Below are 10,880 nucleotides of genomic sequence, written 5' to 3' on the forward strand. Positions count from 1 at the left end.
GGGTGTACGGTGCCGTGGTCGCGGCGTGATTGGAGGCCCTTGCTGCCGACCGCGCCTGCCGCGGTGTGAGAGCTGTCGAAGCCTGTCCACGTCGCCCGCGGCCCGCAGCGCCCTGCGGACCGCGAGCTGCCTGGGGCACGGGGTCGCCCGAGGTGAGCGGCTCTGCGCGGGCGGGCCACGCCGCCCATGGATCTAGGTTGCCCGCCTGGTCGCCGGACATGGTGATGATGACGCGACGGGGCACGAAGCGGTAGAAGGTGGATTCCGGTGCACCCCTACCTGGCGCGCCAAATGTCGGATTTCGGGTTCCGGCAGACCCTTGAGGTTCGAACACTGGGGTGCGCGCGGAGATTTCACCTCCTACCTACCTGCACCCCTCCGACTCGCTAAGATCTAAGCTATGGAAAGAACAACACGAATGACACAGGGTTTATACTGGTTCGGGCCACCGTTGTGGTGTAATACCCTACTCGAGTGTGTGGTGTGGTGGATTGCCTCTTGGGCTGATGATGATGAACAATACAAGGAAGAACGGCCTCGCGAGGGTCTGCTCTTGGCTGGGGCGATGAACTGCTGGGAGGAGTTCAGTCACCCTTCTCTCTCTCTCTCCGATTGTCGATTCCCCCTCCCCTGGGGGTGGCTAGTCCTATTTATAGAGGCCCTGGTCCTCTTCCCAAATATCGAGCGGGAAGGGAGCCAACAATGGCAGGCTAATTTGAAGGGGGACAGCTAGTACCAGCTATCCTGACAAAAGTAGTCTTCGCCTGCACAAAGCTCTGGTGGTGACGCCGTCTTGGGCTCCATGATGACCTCCGTCTTGCAGTCCTCCTGGTCTTGGTCTTGTTGCACCGAAATGGCAACCTTTGCCTGACGCCTCGTTACTCCACGGCTGCGATTGCTCCCTTTGCACCAAAGAGGAAAGGAGGACACTGCACGGGCTAGCACCCGCCTGGCGCCTTTGGTCGTCATGGCTTGCGTCACGGGCACCTCGTGAGGTACCCCTCCTTGATCTCTCCGCCTCCTCGCGAGCCAGCCTGGTGAGGCCGTGCCTGAGGAAGCTCCGCGTCATCCGCCCCGCGAGGCTTGGCCCCTCGCGAGGGTCTTGGGTCTGTGTTGGTGAAGATGGGCCGTGTTGCCCCCCCCCCTTTTGAGCCACGCCGCAGGCCGCAGGTAGGCAAGTCTAGGGACCCCCGTTCCCAGAACGCCGACAGAAATGACAATAATCGGGATACTTACCGGTGATGACTCTAGTTTGAGGAGTTCATGTATTCACTAAGTGTTAATGCTTTGGTCCGGCACTCTATTAAAAGGAGGCCTTAATATCCCTTAGTTTCCAATAGGACCCCACTGCCACAGGAGGGTAGGACAAAAGATGTCATGCAAGTTATTTTCCATAAGCATGTATAACTATATTCGGAATACATGCCTACATTACATTGATGAATTGGAGCTAGTTCTGTGTCACCCTATGTTATGGCTGTTACATGATCGATCGCATCCGGCATAGTTCTCCATCACCGATCCATTGCCTACGAGCTTTTCATATATTGTTCTTTGCTTATTTACTTTTCCGCTGCTACTATTACAATCACTATAAAACTCAAAAATATTACTTTTGCTATCATTACCACTACTATCATATTTCTTCGCTACTAAATACCTTGCTGCAGATATTAAGTTTCTAGGTGTGGTTGAATTGACAACTCAATTGCTAATACTTGAGAATATTATTTGGCTCCCCTTGTGTCGAATCAATAAATTAGGGTTGCATACTCTACCCTCGAAAACTGTTGCGATCCCCTATACTTGTGGGTTATCATCGGCCCGAACATCCGGCCTGCCAGCCCGGACATCCGGCTCCCTGTGAAGCTCCGGACATCCGGCCCTCCCTGCCTACGTGCAGTGCTTCTGGGCCGAGGCCCATGTACCCCTTCGCCCCTTAGACTATATATACTTCCCCTCCACCTCCGTTTTACGGTTAGCAAAGGATTGGCTCATTTAGGGATAGAGCTTTGCTCATCCATGCGGATCTACTCCATGAGAGAGACTGCGGCCTCTACGGAGAAGATCCACCTTGGATTCAAGACCCCTCACGGGAAGATCCCCTCGTGGATTCAAGACCTCCTCACGGAGATGAACTAGTTACCCAATGTATCATCCTTTGTTGGATTTGGATCATGTATCTCTTTGTGTTTCGAGGATCTAGCACATGTGTAATCGCTTCTTGTCTATTTGAGTGTTTCCCCTCGTTATTTCCCTCGCGTTTTCCCTCGTGTTCTTCGTAGGATCCCCTCGTGAAAGATCAGGCGTCTAGGGCTCTACCCTACATCATCTTGGTATCATGAGCCACGTTGATCACGTATTTGGAGTCCCTACCCCTCTTTTTCTAGCTTGATTTTGTCGTGTTCTTGCCCAATTTTGAAAATCCCCACCAAAAATAGCCCCAATTTTTTTGTGATTTGTTGGTTTGATGACGTTTTGTTGCTTTTGATCCATGGATTCATTGTGTTACCAGTGGATCTATCTTTTCCCCAGGTTTTCCCACCTTCCATCCACGTAATCTCTCCAATTTTGCCCCCCAAATCATCAATTTCCGCCCCAAATCAAGTTTCGAAGTCCAAATCCCGATCTGGAATCATCGGTCCGGACATTCGGGCCTTCGGCCGGACATTTGGGCCGCCTGGCCGGACATCCAGGCCCCAAGCCAGACATTCGGCTCCTGGAGCGCCAAATGTGCACGGTTCTGGACACTGACCCCCGAATATCCGGCCCCCACCCCCGAATTTCCGACCCCTGGGAATTCAGCCTCCCGTGTTTCACCGTTTTGCCCATAACTTTCACATCCGGAGTCTGAATTTCGCGTTCTTTAGCTCGTTGAGTAGCTATTGACATCCTATATCCCTCTAGATAGGTTTCAACACCATTTGACTCCATCAAATTTTTGGAACTTTGGGATCTTTGCCTAGTGCTTCCACCATATCATCCGCATAACCACGACCGACTTCCGCAACCTAACCCATTTTGTTCCCCTTAGCATTAGTGGTTGTTTGAGTTGTGACTTGAGTCTCCTAAGGTGTTTAGGATACTTAGGGACGGTTGCTTCTTCATCAACCACCATCATAACTTCCGCATAGGCTTGACCACCATACACTTCTGCCACCCCAACTTAACCCAATTTTGATTGAGCTTGTTTGAGTTGTGGTTTGTGTACCCTAAGGTGTTTCGGCTACTTAGGGACCGTGCTTTTGAACTACGACACCGTGTATAGCCCATTACACCCTTCCACCACCATAACCCATTTTGACCATGTTTCCACCAATACTTCCGCAACCACCACCTCATTCCCGCTACCACCATTTTGACATTTGACATTTGAGATTTTGAGTTCGCGGTTTTTCCGTTTCCTAAGGTGTTTCGGCTAATTAGGAATGGTTCTTCATCAAGAACACCGCCGCTCATCATTACCACGAGGTCGCCATCGACATTGACCACTTCATCATTATCCGTCCTTATGTACACTTGACAAACCATTGACGATAACCTCGACGACATCATTGTATATTCTTGCCATTGCATTGATAACCCCTAGCCCATTTTGCGTCACTTGCCTATCGAGACTAGCCATTTGAGTATTGCCGGCAATGTTACTTTTGCACATTAGTTATCCGCACCTCCCATTGCATACATACCATATCATCTTGGTATCATCATATCATCTCTTGTGTCACAGGATTGTTCCCGTATATACACAATTGCGATCTTGGTTTGTGCATCGTGGCCATACAGAAAATAATAAGCTTTTAAGAAAAAGAGAAAGAGCAAAGAAGCTTGTAAGAAAGTGCCATAGCATCAAACCACATTGCATAAGATTGTTATATCCGATCATCTTGGATCATCTTGAGAGAAACACCGGGAACAATACATACATAGCATACTTGGGATAGAAAGTTTATCCATTTTGCATCTTATAGGTTTTGCACAAGTGTCGTATCCGCTTATTGAGCAATCGTGCTAGCGTCTCTCTTGAGTTGTGCAACACGGGCGTTTTCTATGGATTCCACATTTTGTGCTCATTCCTTGGTTGCACGACTCCATTTATCTATCCATGTGTGTGTTTCCGTGTGCCACATATTGTTATTGGTCTACTTGTTTCACTTGTGAATTTGTGAATCTTTTTCAACATTATTGACTCTTGCTAACATTTTGCATCAAATTTTTGTCCCACTATCCTCACGAAGCTACTCCATAAGCCTTACTTGGGTAGGTGTGAGAATTGACAAGATCCTGTACCAATTGTACTATTTCCTTGTTACATTATTGAGTGACCATTGATCCATTTTCAACATTGGTTAAGGTACATTTGGTCTAGTTCTTCTCTTTCTCCCACTCACATTTGCTCGAGTCTTGTGATGGATAGGCAAGGCATTTCACCTTCGGTCTACACCAACAACGACGAGTTCGATGCCAAGAAAAACTCCACCGACGCCAAGATGCAAGCTCAAATGGAGGAGATCAAAGCCCTCATCAAGTCCTACAAGCGATCTTCCTCATCTTCGAGAAGACGCTCAAGTACACATGCTTCCAAGCTACCATCTCCAGCAAGGTCACATCGGCATCGACACCATCACCACCACGAACGTGAAGGTCAAGAGCTCAACACCAACAACCGCTCAACGACTTCACCATCTCCCTTTGCATCTTTGCTAAGCGACTTCAAGGCATCTTCGCCTTCGGATATACGGCATCTCCGCGAACAAGCCCCTCAAGACTACGCTCAAGAGAAGCTCCCCAAGCTCAAGTCCATGACTTCCACGAGCTACTACAACCTCGTCACCGACCATGATATTCCTTTTTATGGGACTCTAGAACCCGAGGAGTATCTCGAGTGGGAGCGTCCGATGGACGACTACCTCAACCTACATCAAGTTCCTCCCGAAGATCAAGTGAAGTGCTCCACAAGGAACTTCCACGACTACGCATCCACATGGTGGCTTCACACACCTTAGGAGACCTACGGCATGAGTTGGCCCAAGACGAAGAGAGTTTTGCAGTGAGAGTTCGTGCCTCCAACCTACACGGAACAACTCCTATGCCAATTGGAGAACACCACCCAAGGATCCAAGTCCATCGACGAGTACATCAAGGAGATGAAGAAAGCCTTGCAACGAGCCGGCGTGGACGACCCCATTTCGATCAACTTCCACTTCATGATGGGATTGCACAACAACATCTCCAAGATGATCTTCCTCGAGAACTACAAGTCCCTCGATGACAACTACATTGGTGCCCTCAAGGCGGAACAACTCATGAAGGCCAAGGCTTCTCCACCCCAAACTCACTACGCGACGACCAAGCTCCATGAGAACGAGCATGAGGATAGTACCACCAAGATTTCCAAGCCCGACGAGCTCCAAGATGATGTTCCCAAGTTCGACTTCACCGCCATACCTCTTTGTGGCATTGATGTTGCCGAGTCCTCCATGACTCTTTTTCAAGACAGTGCGGTGATGAGTACGACTACGGAGACCCTCAAGGAACAAGCTTTGGAGGCTTGCGACATGGTGACGAGCATGGAGGATGCTTCCATCTTAGGAGGCGAGAGTGATGATGGGCCATCTTCGGCCATCATCCACGACGACAACAACGAGATGGTTGAGCATGGGATTTTCCCTTCGACCATGGTGATGTATGATGATTTGAGTGACATTTGCCACCATATTGAGAGTGAGAGTGAATTCACCACTAGCCCCATATATGACGAGTTGCCCCAATTCCCATGTGAGGAGAGCCACAACCCCCACTGAGGAAGTCCTGGATTGATGGGCCATGAAGATACGAAGACCGAAGACTCTACCCTTGTCCGGATGGGACTCTCCTTGGCGTGGAAGGCAAGTTTGGCGACCAAATATGAATATTCCTTTCTCTGCAACCGACCTTGTGTAACCCTAGGTCCCTCATGTGTCTATATAAACCGGAGGGCTAGGTCCGTAGATAGATCCTCATAATCATAGTCAGCCTAGACTTTCAGGGTTTAGCCATTACGATCTCGTGGTAGATCAACTCTTGTAATACTCATATTCATCAAGATCAATCAAGAAGGAAGTAGAGTATTACCTCCATAGAGAGGGCCCGAACCTGGGTAAACATTTTTTCCCTGTCTCCTGTTACCATCGATCCTAGACACACAGTTCGGGACCCGCTACCCAAGATCCGCCGGTTTTGACACCGACATTGGTTCTTTCATTGAGAGCTTCACTGTGTCGTCCCCAAAAGGTTCGATGGCTCCTTCAATCATCTACAACGATGTTGTCCAAGGGGAAGTCTTCCTCCCCGGAAAGATCTTCGTGTTCGGCGGCTTCGCACTGCGGGCCAACTCACTTGGCCATCTGGAGCAGATCGAAAGCGACGCCCCTGGCCACCAGGTCAGATTTGGAAGCTTCAACTACGTCACAGATATCCGTGGAGACTTGATCTTCGATGGATTCGAGACCACGGCAGCCGCTCCCTACCACCACGATGAACATGACCTAAATCTGTCATCGGTCCATACACAAGACATAGTACCTGTAGCTGCTCTAGCCATAGATCCGGAGCAGATCGCGCCATCCGAAGACAGGAAGCTCAACCCCGCCGCGGAACCCGCGGACTCAACAGCGTTGGAGCCGCACACAGACTTAACTTCAAGTAACATCTATGTCACCGGAACTACGGACACGTCTCAGGCTACAGGTTCTGAACTACGCACGTCTGCGCATATCGAGCATGATCGGTCATCGATCGCCGAATTCTGCACCGCGGACATCTTCCGGCATTCGCCCCTGGGCGACGTGCTAAACTCATTAAGAGCACTATCCTTAGCGGGGGGTGATGACCCACAAGTATAGGGGATATATCGTAGTCCTTTCGATAAGTAAGAGTGTCGAACCCAACGAGGAGCAGAAGGAAATGATAAGCGGTTTTCAACAAGGTATTCTCTGCAAGCACTGAAATTATAGATAATAGATAGTTCTGTGATAAGATAATTTGTAACGAGCAACAAGTAACAAAAGTAAATAAAGTGCAGCAAGGTGGCCCAATACTTTTGGTAGCAAAGGACAAGCTAGGACAAACTCTTATATAGAGAAAAGCGCTCCCGAGGACACATGGGAATTATCGTCAAGCTAGTTTTCATCACGTTCATATGATTCGCGTCTGGTACTTTGATAATTTGGTATGTGGGTGGACCGGTGCTTGGGTATTGCCCTTACTTGGACAAGCATCCCACTTATGATTAACCTCTATTGCAAGCATCCGCAACTACAAAAAAACATTAAGGTAAACCTAACCATAGCATGAAACATATGGATCCAAATCAGCCCCTTACGAAGCAACGCATAAACTAGGGTTTAAGCTTCTGTCACTCTAACAACCCATCATCTACTTATTAATTCCCAATGCCTTCCACTAGGCCCAAATAATGGTGAAGTGTCATGTAGTTGACGTTCACATAACACCACTAGAGGAGAGACAACATACATCTCATCAAAATATCGAACGAATACCAAATTCACATGACTACTAATAGCAAGACTTCTCCCATGTCCTCAGGAACAAACGTAACTACTCACAAAGCATATTCATGTTCATAATCAGAGGAGTATTAATATGCATATAGGATCTGAACATATGATCTTCCACCAAATAAACCAACTAGCATCAACTACAATGAGTAATTAACACTACTAGCAACCCACATGTACCAATCCCGGACTTAGAGACAAGAATTGGATACAAGAGATGAACTAGGGTTTGAGAGGAGATGGTGCTGGTGAAGATGTTGATGGAGATTGACCCCCTCCGGATGAGAGGATCGTTGGTGATGACGATGGCGATTATTTCCCCCTCCCGAAGGGAAGTTTCCCCGGCAGAATAGCTCCGCCAGAGCCCTAGATTGGTTCCGCCAAGGTTCCGCCTCGTGGCGGCGGAGTCTTGTCTCGAAAGCTTGCTTATGATTTTTTCCTCATTGAAAGACTCCATATAGTAGAAGATGGGCATCGGAGGGCCACCAGGGGCCCACGAGGCAGGGGGCGCGCCCAGGGGGTAGGGCGCGCCCCCCACCCTCGTGGGAAGGGTGTGGCCCCCCTCCGGAACTTCTTGCGCTCAGTATTTTTTATATATTCTGAAAATGACTTCTGTGAATTTTCAGGACTTTTGGAGCTGTGCAGAATAGGTCTCTAATATTTGCTCCTTTTCCAGCCCAGAATCCCAGCTACTGGCATTCTCTCTCTTTATGTAAACCTTGTAAAATAAGAGAGAATAGGCATAAGTATTGTGACATAATGTGTAATAACAGCCCATAATGCAATAAACATCGATATAAAAGCATGATGCAAAATGGACGTATCAACTCCCCCAAGCTTAGACCTCGCTTGTCCTCAAGCGAAAGCCGAAATCGAAAAATATGTCCACATGTTTAAAGATAGAGGTGTTGATAAAAATAAAATACGGACATGAGGGCATCATGATCATTATTAGAACAGCAACTTATATAATTCTTGTCATATGATCTCTTATGCTAGAGTAACAATTCAATCACAATTTCAAGTATGAATCATAAAGTTCATTGAAAACTAACAAACTATAATCTCAGTCATTGGAGCAATTACAATTTATCATAACATAGGAAAGAGTCAATATAAGATCTTTTCAGCAAGTCCACATACTCAACTATCATATAGTCTTTCACAATTGCTAACACTCACGCAATACTTATGGGTATGGAGTTTTAATCGGACACAGAGAAAGATAGGGGCTTATAGTTTTGCCTCCAAACGTTTTACCTCAAGGGTAATGTCAACAATAATAGTTCATGAAAACTCACATCCAATTAGCCATATACCAGGATCTTTCCAACATGTTGTGCTTGCCAAAAGATAAAATGTAAAAGGAAGGGTGAGGAACACCAAGACTCTTATGTAAGGTAGGAGATAAAAGTAAAAGATAGGCCCTTCGCAGAGGGAAGCAGAGGTTGTCATGCGCTTTTATGGTTGGGTGCACAAAATCTTAATGCGAAAGAACGTCACTTTATATTGCCACTTGTGATATGGAACTTTATTATGTAGTCCGTCGCTTTTATTTCTTCCATATCACACGATCGTATAAAGCTTATTTTCTCCCACACTAATAATTCATACATATTTAGAGAGAAATTTTTATTGCTTGCACCGATGACAACTTACTTGGAGGATCTTACTCAATCCATAGGTAGGTATGGTGGACTCTCATGGCAAAACTGGTTTAAGGGTGTTTGGAAGCACAAGTAGTATCTCTAGTTGGTGCAAGGAATTTGGCTAGCATGAGGGGGAAAGGCAAGCTCAATCATATTGGATGATCCATGACAATATAATTTATCTCAGATGTAAGAAAACATAACCCATTACGTTGTCTTCCTTGTCCAACATCAACTCTTTAGCATGTCATATTTTAATGAGTGCTCACAATCATAAAAGATGTCCAAGATATTATATTTATATGTGAAGACCTCTCTTTCTTTATTACTTCCTATTAGTTGCAATGATGACCAAAACTATGTTTGTCAACTCTCAACAACTTTTATTCATCATACTTTTTCTATGTGAGCTCATTACTCTCCATAAGATCCATATGATCTCTTTGTTTCTTTTTATTTCTTTGTCTTTTCTTTTATTTACTCAAGATTATGGCAAAATAATCAAGCCCTTGACTCAATACTAATCTTTATTATATATAGCTCACGGACTTGATTACATAGAAGGATCATAAAGCAAAACTCACAACTAGATCATACTAAAACTTTATTCTACTAGATCAAGATATTATCAAAAGGATCGAACTAAGAAAAATGATAAAGATAAAAGTGATGGTGATACGATACCGGGGCACTCCCCCAAGCTTGGCAGCTGCCAAGGGGAGTGCCCATACCCATATGATTATGTCTCCTTTTTCGGGGATGGTGATGTGATATTCTTGGCGATGATGCCCCTCAGGATACAATTCTCCTCCTCGAGCTTATTGACTTGCTGCTTGAGGTCCATTATTTCCTTTCGAAGCTTTCCTATAACGGCCAAAGCTCCTTGCACCCAAGGGTGTTGCATAGCTGTGGGAGAACAAGTGACACTCTTCTTCATATTTTCATAAGAAAGAAATCTAACATTGGAAGGCATAACCGAGTTTGGGATAGCCGAGCTCTGCAGTTCCCCCATTGTGAATCCAGCTCGGAAGCGAGAAGTGACTACTTGATCCTCCTCCATGGCATCTATCCTCTTCAAATCAGCCTCCATCTCTTCCTCCGTTGCTGGCCCAAAGTGGTCAACATTGTTGTTTGTCATTGATCTCGGTACCGGATGAGACACCCGGCTCTCCCCGACTGACTCTTGCGAGACATCTTGCTCTAATATGCAGCAGCAACAGCTCGAAACACAAACAGAGGATAATTGCATGATGCGGGAGTCAAAACCTTCGGGGGATTATATAATGAATTTTTACCGACCAAAATACGTAACGTGCAAGAAAACGGAGTCCGGAGAGCACATGAGATGCCCACGAGGCAGGGGGCGCGCCCTCCACCCTCGTGGAGCCCTCGTGTCCTTCCCAAACTGCTTCTTATTTTTCTATTTTTCTAAATATTCCAAAATGGAAGAAAATTGCCATTAGAACTATTTTGGAGTCGGTTTACTTACCGTACCACATACCTATTCCTTTTCGGAGTCTGAAACGTTCCGAAAAGTGTCCCTCATGTATTCCTCCGGGGTTATGATTTCAATAACATTGGTTTAAACATTTATAGGATTACCTGAGATATAATGTTTAATTCTTTGACCGTTCACCACCTTCGGATTTGTGCCTTCGAAGTTTTTGATTTT

This window comes from Triticum urartu, chromosome 4A (assembly GCF_056163025.1).
Source record: "Triticum urartu cultivar PI428250 chromosome 4A, HENAU_Tu73, whole genome shotgun sequence".
Taxonomy (NCBI): Eukaryota; Viridiplantae; Streptophyta; class Magnoliopsida; order Poales; family Poaceae; genus Triticum; species Triticum urartu.